Source organism: Topomyia yanbarensis, chromosome 1, assembly GCF_030247195.1.
Source record: "Topomyia yanbarensis strain Yona2022 chromosome 1, ASM3024719v1, whole genome shotgun sequence".
Taxonomy (NCBI): Eukaryota; Metazoa; Arthropoda; class Insecta; order Diptera; family Culicidae; genus Topomyia; species Topomyia yanbarensis.
The window spans coordinates 203,658,614-203,673,570 of NC_080670.1; the positions used below are offsets into that span (position 1 = coordinate 203,658,614).

At 40.2% G+C, this 14,957-nt stretch overlaps 1 protein-coding gene across 1 annotated transcript in view; it reads right to left on the bottom strand.

Annotated features, from left to right (window-relative positions):
* The window catches only part of LOC131688725 (uncharacterized), a 90,488-nt gene extending 77,437 nt beyond the window's left edge, over positions 1-13,051 (bottom strand). Inside the window, exon 1 of the mRNA XM_058973206.1 lies at positions 12,880-13,051. The gene's annotated coding sequence lies outside the window, so the exon portion shown is untranslated. The remainder of the gene's footprint in view (positions 1-12,879) is intronic.
* Between the last annotated feature and the right edge of the window lie 1,906 nt (positions 13,052-14,957).

Genomic DNA, 14,957 nt, shown 5'->3' on the forward strand with positions numbered 1-14,957 from the left:
GGTGCTTTGATATTTTGGAAGCGTTGGGAATGCGATCCCGCAAATGGCGCCATAAAATTGTCAACTTGATGACCCGTGGGATATGCGCAGGCGATTTTCGTGCGTATGCGGACGATTTTTATTTGATTGGTTTTTCGGTAGATGGGTGGTAAAATCGTAAAAAGGTGTTATGATAATTATAATTTGCAGGTGTCTGTGACCCTTTTATGCAAACAACACTTTTGGCACGGATGATGACGATATGAAAGAAATTTTCCGTTGCTATAACAACAATATGTTAGTCATAGTGTCGAGCCTTTTTGATGACGAATCATGACTAATTTATGAAAATGACTTATAAAAGAAAACGATTTTGGCGAGTTTCTATTCTATTCTATTCTCACCCTTACACAGCCAGTATTGAAAAGCATCCTGGAAAACACTGCAGTTATTCTTTAGTGTTAATATTTAAAGCATATTATAATATGACGCAAATATTCAAACGGTTAGTCCTACACTGCAGAGTTGGGTATGAAAATGTTTCAATATTATACGGCAATTGAATTATTCATTTAATGAACAATTCAACCAACGAATCGTTTAGAAGCTAGAATGAGGAAGAAACGTGGACAACTATACCAACCGTTTCAGTTTATAGTGGGTTACGATAAAAAGTTGGGAGTGACTTGGTTAAGAAGGTGAAAGTTACTCCTTTGGTCCTTTGGGATGGAACAGAGGTATTTGCTCCTTGCCCTGGCTAATGAGCCTAGGTTAAAGCGCCTTTACTCGGTTTTGGCGAGTTTGTTTTAAAAGCATCAAAAACAACTTAAAGCATCGCATTCTATTACCGAATTGTCAGAGAAAATAAACCAATACAAAACCGAAGTGATTAACTTTTCCCAAACGAAAGCGAAGACTAATATGTCAAGTGCCAGTTTTGTGTTCATCCAAAGTCTGAACTATTTTTAATTTCTGTTTTGACAAGCGTAGGCTGGTGGCACTCCTTCCATTTGGTATAGAGGTTAAGACCCAAAAACGTCAGGTATTCGCTGCGTACAAATAAGCCTCCCAATCAAATCAATTTGTCTCGGTATTCCCGTGACAAGAGAACCGATAGTATCCACTCCTCATATCAGCCTCAATTTTTGGGTTGATTAGACATGATTTGTCCGGTTCGTGCAACCTGCCTATCGTACAACTCATCAAACACGAGAAAGAAATGTTTCCACTTGCCGTCAGCGAGACAGATTGTAAACCATCGACCTCATGTTGATCGCAGGTTGATCCATCAGCCAACGCCAACAGCCGCCCGGCCGGTCTGAACGGCTTAATCAAGATAAAGTTTTGTTATGAACGTGCTAATACGCTTGCTGTAACAGAACTATTAGTAGAAACCGGTCAATATTACAGGGGGAAGAGTCGTTTGCCTAGTTGTCGTCCGAGTGGGGGGTCCAGCAAGGTGCATTGGTTTCGGAGATTAGAAACGATTCTGGGATTAGCCGCCTAGAAACTATGTACGAATGTGTGATTAATTAGCAATTGATTGATTGTTCCAGCAGGCGGGCCTAGTCCGAATAAGGGCGGAGTGGGAATTGGGTCGTTGCATTGCTGACCTAAATTGTTGGCACGATTCGGTTCATTACTGAGGTAAGTGATTTGGTGATGGATTGCTTTCTTCAGAGCGTGTCGAATGCAATGTTACGATGAAAGCACTGAAGGTTGGTTGATGAGAACTAGGAATGTACCATCATTTTTTCAATAGGGTAATTATGACTTTCTGCTGACAAATGGTTGTTTTTTGGTGGAGCAGCCATAGTTAAATCAGGCCCAGTACGGTCAGGTGGATAGTTTGGATAATTGCTGAGCTGATCCATGCGTACGACTTGCATTCCATATGAGAAGTGGATGGATGAACAGGGAAGTGTAACAAAGGAGTCCACACGAAAAAAAAAACTTGTTCCCAAAATCGCGAATAAAGTGCCACGAATTCTGGAACAATCACGAATTTTTGGGTTAAGAAAACAGCAACATGAACAAAAATCATATGTTTTATAATTATGTTCCACTTTCATTCAGTAACGCCTATATAACGCTTTTATTAGTGGAGATATTTGTTTTTATTTTGTGAACTGCAGTCACGGTTTCCGCCATATCACTACCAAATCGATTTTCTGTATGTGAACTAGTTCACAACTTTATGAACAGGGGTGGAGATAGCGTAGTTGGTAAATCGATTGCCTTGCACGTAGCTCACCTGGGTTCAATTCCCAACCCCGCACATAGGGTTAGAGATTTTTCCAAAGAGCTTTCTCGAACCCGACAAAGAGGCGAATGACCCTAAGGTTAAAACCTCTATAATCAAAAACAAAAAAAAACTTTATGAACATTATTCATAAAATCAAAGTTTGAATCGCGATTTTATTCATAGCTTTTGGAACACTATTCATAGTCCAACTGTGCAACGTGAACTGATTCATGATTTATTACATCTTAAACATGAACTGGTTTTCGTGGTTGTGAAGTAGTTCAAAATTAAAACATATTTGCTCGTGAACTATTTCACGAAACCCGGAATATTATTCATGAATCTTTTCATTTATCTTGAACTAGTTCGTGATTCCTAACATAATAGTCACAATTCAATATTCATGCTCGTGAAATAGTTCACAGAATCACAAAATGTTATTCATGTATACTTGAACTGATTTATAATTCCTAGCGACGACTGACCATTCGTGCTCGTGAAAGAGTACTCGTGGTACATTATTCACGATCTATCTTTAGTGCTTGTGATATTTCGTAAATATCCCTAACCATTTTCAATTTCATGAAACTCTGCACAAGGTCATGAAATCTTCACGTCAACTATTTCATAAAATTTGGGGTTTTTATAAAATATGAAAAAAGAAAACTATTAGAAGCACGAACCAGTGTTGCCACATTTTATTCTGTACCTGGAGTGAAAAAATCTTTATTTATTCTATTATATTATAACCCTTACACAGCCAATATTGAAAAGCATCCTGGAAAACACTGCAGTTAGTGTGTAGTGTTTTTCTTGTCAATATTAATATTTGAAGAATAATTTCATATGTCGCAAATATTAAAACGGCTAAGAGTACTGTGCAGAGTTGGGTTTGAAGATGTTTCAAAAATAAACGGCAATTCAATTACACTCAGGTTTTTTTTTTACGCGGGGGATACGAGCCGCGTAAATGAAAACCGCGTAAATGAAAACCGCGTAAATTTCAAAATCCGCGTAAATGAAAACCGCGTAAATTTCAAAATCCGCGTAAATGAAAACCGCGTAAAGTTCAAAATCCGCGTAAATGAAAACCGCGTAAATTTCAAAATCCGCGTAAATGAAGACCACTTAAATTTAAGAATCCGCGATAAAGGGAACCTCATTGATGGATACCGCGTAAATTCCAAAATCCGCGTAAATGAAAACCGCGTAAATTTCAAAAACCGCGTAAATGAAAACCGCGTAAATTTCAAAATCCGCGTAAATGAAAACCGCGTAAATTTCAAAATCCGCGTAAATGAAAACCGCGTAAATTTCAAAATCCGCGTAAAAAAAACCGCGTAAAAAAATACCGCGCAAAAAAAAACCGCGTAAAAAAAAACTTGAGTGTATTCATTTAGTGAATAATTTAATTAACGAATTGTTTTGAATCTTAAAGGAGGAAGAAACGAGGACAACCGTACCGTTTCAGTTAAAAGGGACTATAATTAATCGTTGGGAGTGACTTGGCTAAGAAGGTTAATGTTACTCCTTTGGTCCTTTGAGATGAGACAAAGGTTAAAGCGCCTTTACTCGCTTAAATCTTTTTTCATCCGTGCTATTTTTTGGAAAAATATTTTTTTTCGAGGGTTGTCCTACTGGAGCTGTAGAGAAGGGCTCCCTGTCAGAATCACACACTACAATTGCAGACGAGACAGGCAATGGCGTCCCACAGTGGTCAGAAATGCCAAAAACGTGAACTTAATTCACTAGAGCCAAACCATCGAATATATTGGAATACTCTCTGCCAGAGTGGATTGCCCTACAATCCTCGGACGTCTGGATCTTCAAGCCCGCGTTCGAGCTCTACGTAATAACTCCCTTCTGCGAGTTCCGTTCAGGAGAACCAACTATGGTTGCCAGAGCGCTGTAACCGGACTCCAACGAATTTTTAACAGTGTGGCGACGGCCTTTGACTTCAACCGGACGCGGAATGCTATAAAAGCGAAAATGTTGTCAATTTTAAAATGTAATTAGTTTAAGCAACCACCATTGGGGCCAAGGGGCTTGTTGGTGAAGGTAATAAACATAAACTGCGAATTGTTCATATGAATATTCCCCGCAATCTGATAACAATTGAAATTAGGTATGGCTTACTATGATCGAACTAAAAAAAATAACTTTTTATACTGACGAGGTAGAAAGTTGGTGTCTCCGACTAAGTTCTAGGAGAGCTCATAGTGAAGAATTTTGTTGAAGAACTTGATCTTGTAGGACTAAAGGTTATCGATTTATAAGGCATTTTCTATGGCAACCACCTTAAATCTAGTTTTTTCAATATAGCTTTTTTCATTGTGACTTTTCGTGCAAACTATGTTCAAGACAAATATGTAGGTATCAAAACTACATAATATTGTCGAAGGCTGTATGTAAAAATACGCATTAGTTTCAAAGTTATTGAAAATTTTTACATTTTTTACACAAATTTCAACTACATATAAGAAAGAAAGGTGCAAACCAAAACGCACGAACAGGCACTTTTTTCACTGTCTAAAATATGCACAATAAAGCTATGAAGGTTTAGTGGGTGGCACTCTAGAACCCTATGAATAGGGTAGGCTTACTTTATCATATCATATCTTTCTTTCTTATACGTAGTTGAAGTTGGTGTAAAAAATGTAAAAATCTTAAATAACTTTGAAACGAATAAATATTTTTACATACAGTCTGCGACAATCTTATGTAGTTTTGATACCTACACATTTGTCTTGAACATAGATTGCACGAAAAGTCACAATGAAAAAAGTTATATAGAAAAAACTAGATTTAAGGTGGTTGCCATAGAAAATACCTTATAAATCGATAACCTTAAGTCCTACAAGCTCAAGTTCTTCCATAAAATTCTTCACTATGAGCTCTCCTAGAACTTTATCGAAGACGCTAACTTTCTACCTCGTCAGTATAAAAAGTTAATTTTTTAGTTCGATCATAGTAAGCCATGCCTAATTTCAATTGTTATCAGATTGTGGGGAATATTCATATGAACAATTCCTCCAAAGATACCCTGTGAATATATTCGATGGTTTGGCCTCTAGTGAATTAAGTTCACGTTTTTGGCGTTTCCGACCACTGTACGTCCACTAAAACACTGCTTTAGGCCAATTGTAGCGGGTCGTGATTGAGAATGTGATATTTATTGTACGGTTCAGGTATGTGCGGGCGTAGGGATCTCGGGATCGCGTGTATCATCGCGAAGGACTCGAGCATTTGTACGTTAACGTGTTCGATCGCGTGTGCTAACACGTATGTAACTCCTCGTGTATAAATTCTATATTAAAACCGTGTGCCTTACGCATATTCGCGTGTGTTCTAGAATCTGATACTTAATTTTTCGTGTATGGTTCAAATTCTAGAACAAAGTGGGTTCTTCCACATCACTAGAGTTCCCAGTCACGTCGCCATGAAACGTGTTGTCTAGTGATTGATTGGTATAACTGAATGTAAGTTGCTGGAATGGAGGGTAAAGATTTCCGGACGTGACCGATTCATGATCACGCGCTTTTGCGGGTTCGCGTTTGAGACCGGTTACCGGATTATTATCAAGTTTGCATGATCGCGAACGCAGCTTTTTTTATTTATGTTATAGAGTTTTCCACCTTAAGGTTATTCGCCTCTTCGGGCTAGAAAAATCTCTTATGAAAAATTTCCAACCCTATGTGCGGGGTCGGGACTCGAACCCAGGTGCGATGCGCACAAGGCAATCGATTTACCAGCTACGCTACGCCCACTCCCAGGCGAACGTAGCTGTGCGTGGATGATCGCGAAGAGCTTAAGCGTTCATATGTTGACGTGTTTGTCGCGTGTATGCGACTTCGCGTGAATAAATTCGATTCCGCAACCCTGTGGCCCTTCACATATTCGCGTGTGTTCTTGGATGGCCACGCGGACCGGGAGTTACTCCATATCACTAGGGTTCCCGGTCATGTCGCCATGAAACGCGTTGTCCAGTGGATATGAGATCTTTCTTTTTTGATTGATTCAATTGAAGGCATGGACCTAGACTTCTGGAATCGAGGATAGACCGATTCATGAACGCGCGAGTGTAGGTTCATACTTGAGCCCGCGTTCGAATATTTATAAGTGCTAAGACGTTCATATTATCACCGGGTGTTATCATGTCTGCGAGTACGCAGGTGTAGGTTGCGTGGATGATCGCAAACGGCTCAAGCATTGGTATGTTTGTTTGTCGCGTGTATGTGACTTCTTGTGCATAAATTCGATTTTTATGTCGCCATGGAACGTGTAATTCAGTGGATATGAGCATCAACTTTTTGATTGGTCCACCTGAAGGCATTGAAATGCTACTGGGGCCGAAAATAGGGGTTTCCGGACGAAATCGATTTATGATCGCGCGAGCACGGGTATTTGGAGGTTCACTCTTGATACCGCATTTGTGAATTCATAAAATACTAAACCATTTATTTTGTCATCGTGGTGTTATCCTGCTTGCGGTTGTGTGTGCATGATCGCGAAGGACTCGAGCGATTGTATGTTGACGTTTTTGTCTCGTGTGCACGTAACTTCGCGTGGACGCATTATTTCCATAAGCCTGTTGCCATTCGCATGATCGCGTGTTCTTCAATGATCGCTCGCGGACGTCTTGTCAAGTTTTTATTTCTATTGGTCCCACTGAAGGCATGAGTTTGGCATGCTAGGATCAAGGGCAGAGGCTTCCGGATGTGACCGATTCATGATTTCACGAGCGGTGGGTTGATGCTTGAGACCGCGTTAGAAAATTTTTAGGTGCAAACGTTCACTTTGCTACCAGACTGTTTGAATGTTGGCGAGATCGCGGGCGTTCGCATTTGTGACCAGGTTTGTGTTATCACGAAGGCCACGTTCGTACGTTTGGAAGGAGAGATTGTGAGTGTATATGAGAGAATAAGCAATTTGTGTAAGTGTTAGCATGGATTTAATTTAAAATACAGTAATAAAAGAAGGGTGCCTCCAGAGAGAATTTGGCCACATGGTATATTATTTGACCATGTCAGTGGATAATAAAGGTCGCCAAGTTATGTACTAAAATTGATCACAATGTATCTTAAGGTTGCACAGAGAATGCGCAAAATTCGCAAACGAAAAAAGCAGTTTTTTTTCCACACCGTATGTCAGATCTTCATAAAAATCAATCAGCGTGTGTAGAATGTTGTTACAGTACTGCTGATTGATTTTTATGAAGATCTGACATACGGTGTGGAAAAAAAACTGCTTTTTTCGTTTGCGAATTTTGCGCATTCTCTGTGCAACCTTAACTAAAAAGAAAATAATCGTATCCCAATTTTCTGTGATATAATCACCGTAATACTGCTTTGGTGGAAAAGCCCCCGGACCACATCAAGGTACAGTATTATACCGAGGGCCCCCTTGATATCCGAGAACTTATCTAAAAAATCACTAACGAGCTCTCCCATTCTTTATCGCTGACCCGAGTGGTACGATTTTTCGGAAGTCTAGTTAGTTTGCCGAACAAACTCTAATGAGTTTGAGGCACAGCACATCCCTTTGAAAAAACCATAAATATGGCCAACACCAAACTTCCCAACCATCAAAACACCTTTAATGAGAAAATGATGAAGAAGATAACTATTGCCTACCACCACAGACAACAGTCACGGTACTCAGTGTGCTTTCTGCTTCTGCCCGAACCTGCGTGAAGCGAACGACAAAAATAGTTACATCTCTTTTGCGTTTTTTGAAGATTCACTATCATTCTTGCCGTGGTGGCCTGTCGAGATGAGTGAGTTGTATAAGCAAGGCGCACCCCGACCAAATACGGAGACAATTGACTTCTGTTATTTTCGCATGAGTTATATTTTCCCGTTTCGCACACAAATGGCAAAGTAAGCTCAGATGCAAAATTTCATCATTTGGACTATTTTATACAAACGCCCACTTCGCTTGACGTTTCGCCTTTCTCATTCAGAAAGGTTATGCAGTCACTCTGAAAATCGTCAACTTAATCCCGGCCCGAAAGGCCTAGTGTCATATGCTATTCGACTCAGTTCGTCGAGATAGGAAAATGTATGTGTGTATGTCTGTATGTGAAAAAAAATGTCACCTCTGTTTCTCAAAGATGGTTGAACCGATTTTTACAAACTTAGTCTCAAATGAAAGGTGCAACCTTCCCATCGGCTACTATTGAATTTGTTATTTATTGGACCTCCGGTTCCGGAGTTACGGGTTGAAGAGTGCGGCCGCACAGCAAATTCCCATATAAACTGAACTGAAAAATGTTCGAAGGGGGGAGTAAAGGAAAAATTTCAAAATCGAATTTGTATTTCTGATGGCGAATGTCTTTAAAATGCAAGAAACGTCGAGATTTGATGTAACCTCGAAAATTTTTTTTTGGCGAAAATCACTTTTTTGGACTATGCCATATTTGTACCTTTCTCATATAGAAAGGTTATGCAATCACTCTGAAAATTGTTAACCTAATCCCGGAGGGCCAAAATTTTTTTTCGACTTTTAGGTTTTCTTTACCTTAGGGGGCGTAGCTAGGGGTATGTAGTGAGGGGTTGCTCCCTCTCCACATTACACATCCTTCCCTAAATTCCTCCCCCGCAAGTCGCCCCCATCATGCCTCTCCCCCCAATCTAGCCACCTCCCATCAAAGCCTCCCAACAGATCACCCTCAAACGTCCACCTTATGCACCCTCTTCAGACCCGCCCCTCTCTCATTCCAATCGCCTTAGCCCTGCAGGCATACCAATATTGGTTGGGGTGGTTCGGTTGTGGGTTATTCATCCTCTTCACAAACACACCTTCGCATGATAAATTAAGTTAGCAGAAAGACAACATTAAGCTAATACTAATTAAGCTAATTAAATATTGTATATTTTTGTTTCAAGCAGAGGCGAATCCAGAATAAAATTTCCTAGTTGGTTTGAAATTTCGATTGCGAAATGAACACATTACATAATACGCAATAACCTCATTTAATAAAAACTAGTGAGAAATTTGGTTTGAAATGATTTTGAGTTTGAAACTACTTTAAAATTGAAAATAGTTTCTTAACAAGTTGAAAATTTTCGGCGGGGTCCGGACCCCCGGATCCTCCTCCTTGATCCGCCGCTGGTTTCAAGCGCTGTTTCAGTATCGACACATAGCATCACAAGATCGTTGTATTGAACAATGCCATGGAATCGTAGTTTGGGCACATGAGAAAAGCACAATTGCACCACTAGGTGAATTAAAACAGGTTTTTGATATTGGTACTAAAGGGTGTCCCACATCAAATTGCATCACGGAAAAAACGCTGTAGAAAATAATAGAAGTAATTTAGAGTGTATTGTTTACACTGTATTTTTATCGCTGTCAGTTTTTCGAAAATTGGAAAAAAAAAGGCGTCACCCGAAAAACAACGTCGCTAATTGATTTGGAGCAAGCACCTGGAAAATTTTCAACTCTCTCATCGGAATATTGGAAGTCATGTGATTAAACGTTTCTACCAATCTCTGAGCATCGAACGGAAGCAGAAATGCGGTCAAAATGCATGTTCTATTAGTGATCAGGATAACAAGCGTGCAGTGAAAGCGTTCAAGCGGAATCCCAATGCTTTGGTCTGGGATGTGGCCAAAAAGTTAAATCTGTCCAAGTCATTCGTTCAGAGAGCCAAGGACTAGGAGAGACAGTATACGTGCTCCAAATCGTGACGAATGGCAAAATGCGGTGGGATAGTCGCCGACCCGGAAACTGTACACCCATATGCTGACGAAGCCTGATTGTCTCATCATCGATGATGAGACATACGTCAAGGCGGACTTCCGACAGCTTCCGGGGCTACTGTTCTTCACCGCCAAGCACAAGTTTGATGTTACAGAGGAAGTAAGGAGGCATAAACTATCAAAGTTTGCCAATAAATACATGGTTTGGCAAGCGATCTGCTCATGTGGCAAACGTAGTACGCAGTTCGTGACTACCGGGACTGTAAACGTGGAGATCTACCTCAAGGAGTACCTACAGAAGCGTCTGCTTCCTCTGTTGAAGCACCACGAGGGACCTACGATCTTCTGGCGGGATCTAGCTTCGTGACACTATTCAAATGTTGTCCTGGAGTGGTACTTTCGTACCCAAGAACATGAAATCGTAATGTCCCGCAGGAGAAGATGTTCTGTTTAAGGTGATGAGAACAAATGAAGTCGAAACTTGGTTTGGCCTAGCAAACCCATGCAATTATACACTAGGCTATATTTCTCTATAAGGAGAAAAGTTTTGGTGGGAACTAATTTCCACATTTACTTGCTAGCCAAAAAGTTACGAATTCGTTCGGTTCTCATCAGTAAAAACCAGAACTACTGTATCACCTGGGACATCAGTCCCGAGTAGGCGTTTCAACCATAAACCTAATTTAAATGTCATTTTTAGATGTAGTGTCCACTGACGAGGAGTATCCAAAACACAATAATCCAGCGTTATTTAAGTTGTGTACAACGAGAGACGAATTTTTCGGTATTAATTGAATCGACCGCCAGGCCATCGATACGTGCAAACGCGTGTCGTTTTGCCTCAACCAGGCTGATCAAGTGTAGTATAACATTAAATAAGGTGTCTCTCGAAATTGCCACCATTTCTCATCCCTCTCTTTCTTTCGTTCAGATACTTACTCCTTCCTCACTCCGCAAACTTTATTTTGCTTGGCTTACAAACTGTCCTTTTCATTTCCATATAGGACCGCTACATTTATTGTTAGTATTGTTATTGTCTGCATCTTTCACCGCTACAATGCAGTACAATCGGTCAACGTAGACTTAGCCTTCATCGTCGGGCACAATCAGTGTAATGATCGGCTGTCATCGTTGCGCGATTCCGTTCGGTTACTTTTAATCCAGCTGAGTCAGTTAGGTGCGATACAAGATCTCTAATGGGTGCGCGACTTGAATAATTCAATGGAGACACACGGTCGTTCTTGGTCGAAGCAATTCTCAAACCATCTAATACGGCTATAATTTCTCTCGATCTGAGAATTCACGGACGTCCCCCGATTACAGTGAATCAGTGTTCGATTATCTATTAGCGTGCAGCACCATAGGTACGTGCTGTTCGGCTGGCTGCGACCAGGCGGCAGTAAAAGGACGGACAATGTGCAAAACTGTTGTCTGGCCGTAGGCACGCGCGGCATATTGACATCGGGACAGGGTCGATGTCACTACTGGGGTGTAATTTTAATCAACCACCAATGGTTTGATTTTTTTTTCGAATCCCTCCGGTCGGTTTCGAGTGGGATTCAAAGTACGAATGGGTGATCACGCACGGTTAGGCATACGTTGCTGCACTTCAGTTGAGGAGGCCGAAAGGTAGGCCTCTGTACGTTTTCGCGATGGCACACGTTAGCAATTAATCTTGTTTCTAATGCGCGGGGCGTTCTTCTACACCGTGTTCGATATATTTGGACTCACTTTGTTGTGTATATGTAACTGCCGTACATTGCGTATCTTTTTTGTGTGGTTCTTGTTACCTAATCTGGTAGTTGAGAGGATTAGGCGCTGGTCTCATCTCACGATTAAAATACTGACGTAAATTTGATGCTTCTATTATAATTAAATATGGTTTGCCGACAGAAAAAATGCCTTGGAATGTCCCACTAGGTCTTTGTCCTATTGAAATGGTTCATTAGAAAATCGATAGAGCTAACACCTACTACGTTCCGAAACTAAGCTCATTGTATGAGGTGTCCCTACATTATGCGGAAAATTTTGTTTGAATCAGGATACTTTTGACCGTAAACTAAAATATTAAAACAAAACTTTTCCCATGATTTTACATTATGAAATTAAAAATGGACTTCTAGCCGCTTCAGAAATTTCGATAACTTGCATACCCCTAAAGATTTCTATTACTTCAATTACCCAGTCCACTTTTTTGTCACTGAATAAATTTTAATGAAAAAGCAGAGATAGCTATGAAGAATAGGAACAAACCTTCTACTTAACTTCTACCGAAGTATACATTAAATTAAGGAGTGGACCTACAGGATTTGACAGATTCAATAAAAATCCTTAACATTTCATTTTAATATAAATTTCTTTTACGGATCCCCTCAGTTCATATCTTAAATTTATTTACTCTTATTTAATTTCGGTTGTCAGATATGCGACACTTTATTAGCTAAATATAAAGAAACAAATCATGTATATTGCACACATAAATAGAAACTTGAACTGTCTCCTCGTCTCACTTTTTTCACCTACAATCACAATAACTCACCGAATACCACCAAAACCCGAACAGAAAGCTATCAGAACGCCAACAAACTCGTCTAATTTGCATTAGATTGGTTTAACTTTGAATGTCAACAGGCCTTCCCTGCAGAATCGTGACCATATATTCTCCGCACAAGAATCTCCACCACCAGGCAGCCAGTTCGAAACGTAATACCGACAATAAATTAATTTTTACTACCGCCAATAACAATATCGAAAATTTGCACAATCTCAAAGCGACATGTTCCACAATTCATAATTTAAAAAGCAACGGACTACTACTATGCTGCCGCGATAAGTAATGGTCAAAATTTTTAATCACCACCGGTTAGCACCTTTTCCGATCGTTTCCAATATTATCCGATATTCCGATCTTGATTGATCTAATCTAATTTCAAACACAGCTTCATCTCACACCTAAACTTCCGCTTCCGGTCCGCCCAAACTCAACCGAACAGAGAGTATATAGCAAACAAAACACCCGACAAGGAAACTCCACATTAACCACACGCGTGCCCGCGCTCGCGATCAGCACCGATGATATCGTGCGTGTGCTTCTTCGGCGGCTAGCCAATTTTTACTGATTCCCTGGGCGACTCCATCGGTCGTCTTTATTATTACTTTTCGAACTCGACGCAGGCACCAGGCCGTGCAGAGTGCCGTTTTTCGCTAATCTTTCGGGTTGTTCGGATAGGTTTTTTGTTGTTGTTGTATTTTGCTTTTCGTTCGTCCCCCAACCGGCGGCGGCGACGGCGGCTGACTACCGACCAACCGCCCGTCCTTTGACCAGTCGTGTGCGGCGACGATCGAAGTAGGCGATCGCGGTTCAAGCGGTTTAACATACTACCAACAGCCAGCGACATATTTGAACGCGAGCGGGTTGAACGCGGTAGAGTGCTGCTGTTTTTCGGTTGCATGGCTCCTTTTTTACTAAGTGGTAATGTTCTTAGTGACGACAATGCGAGGAGCGGGCTTTGGTTGAGTTGCTAGTATTTTTTTTTTGCATTCTGATATAGCATATTTATTCCTGTTACTGCAATCAACGAACCACAGAACGTTTGTCGTGGAACCACCTAAAACAACTAATGGAACAATGCCACATAAAATCGAATCGTTGGACTTATAGTTAATAGAATAATTATTAACACAGTGCAATATTCTAAACTATGCTACGACCCTCCCCTAGGTTGATGGGTTTGCCGGTATTGCAAAGCATATTTCGACATAGATCTTTCATTAGGGCTTAAATCGCAAATGTAAACAAACTGCGTTTTCGCTATTATGACATTATGCGACAAAAATACTACAAGATTGAGGTGAAAATTAGTTAAAATGGTTTTTAGTTCGATTTATAATTAAAGAAAACAAAACGGCGAAACATGCATTTTCTTCGAGATTTCGACTAAGGCCCTTCTTCTCATATGGAATATAAAGGCTAAACTTACATTTTTTGACAGAACCGGGCGTACGGTTATTATTCACAAAATTATTCTTTAAACGGCAGTTCTATTATATAAATGATAAGCAATATCTACTAGGATCATGTCTACTCGATAGTTGTTGCACATAAACATTCGAATATTTCGATATTTTCATGAAATTCGAAGAAAAGATGCACGCGCCCTATCATTTACATTGGGTTTCTATGCGCCCATTTGCTGAGCCCTATTAAAAAGTATACTGTCAAGCTCGCCCATTTACCCAGCCCTACCCAGCAAGACAGAGTCAGTTTAGCCCTTTTACCGCGCCCTTCTGAAAATTATGTACACCGTTTAGTCCTTCCGCAAATGGTGGTTGCTGAAGGGCGAAATCACGACTGGGATGCAAATTGGGCGTAAGCATTTTTTTAGTTTCTACCCACTAAAAGCACATAGGAATTAAATTCTTTGTTATATTGTCATAAGGTTTAACCAAAGATGCTTCCGGAAAAACATGGTCACAAAGTAATTTATACCTACAATAAAAACTACATTTAGAAAAGCATCGCCGTATATTGAAACTGATTTTTCTCCATTTGAGTACATTGCGACTTTGGCCCTATTGAAAGATCTGTGTCGATTTCGAGCATCCGTTTTAATGAACCTCTGACAGACAATTGCACTATGCTATATCTCTCCTTAGTGGAGAAATTTTTTGTAAAAAGCTATTTTTTTCATTAAGGAGAAAATTATTTAAAACCATCTTTGCGCGTGAAGAGCACAAAACCTATAACTAAATTAGTCATGGAATTTTCGTTTCGACTTCGTCTCATCAGAATCCGACACTAACTTAGTGTCGGAGACGAGGTCGAAACGCAAATTTCATAGCTAATTTACTTTAAGATTACGCCTCTATAGTGGTGTATCGAGGAGACCGAGAGGGCACAGATGTGTTTTTGAGAGTTATTTGGCAACAACCATAGGAAGTGGTAGCCCCCTTTCCTAGGATCCAAAAGAATGAAACAGTGTAAGTAAGGTTAAAACTTTGTGCATTACCTAAGTCAAGGAACTGATGCG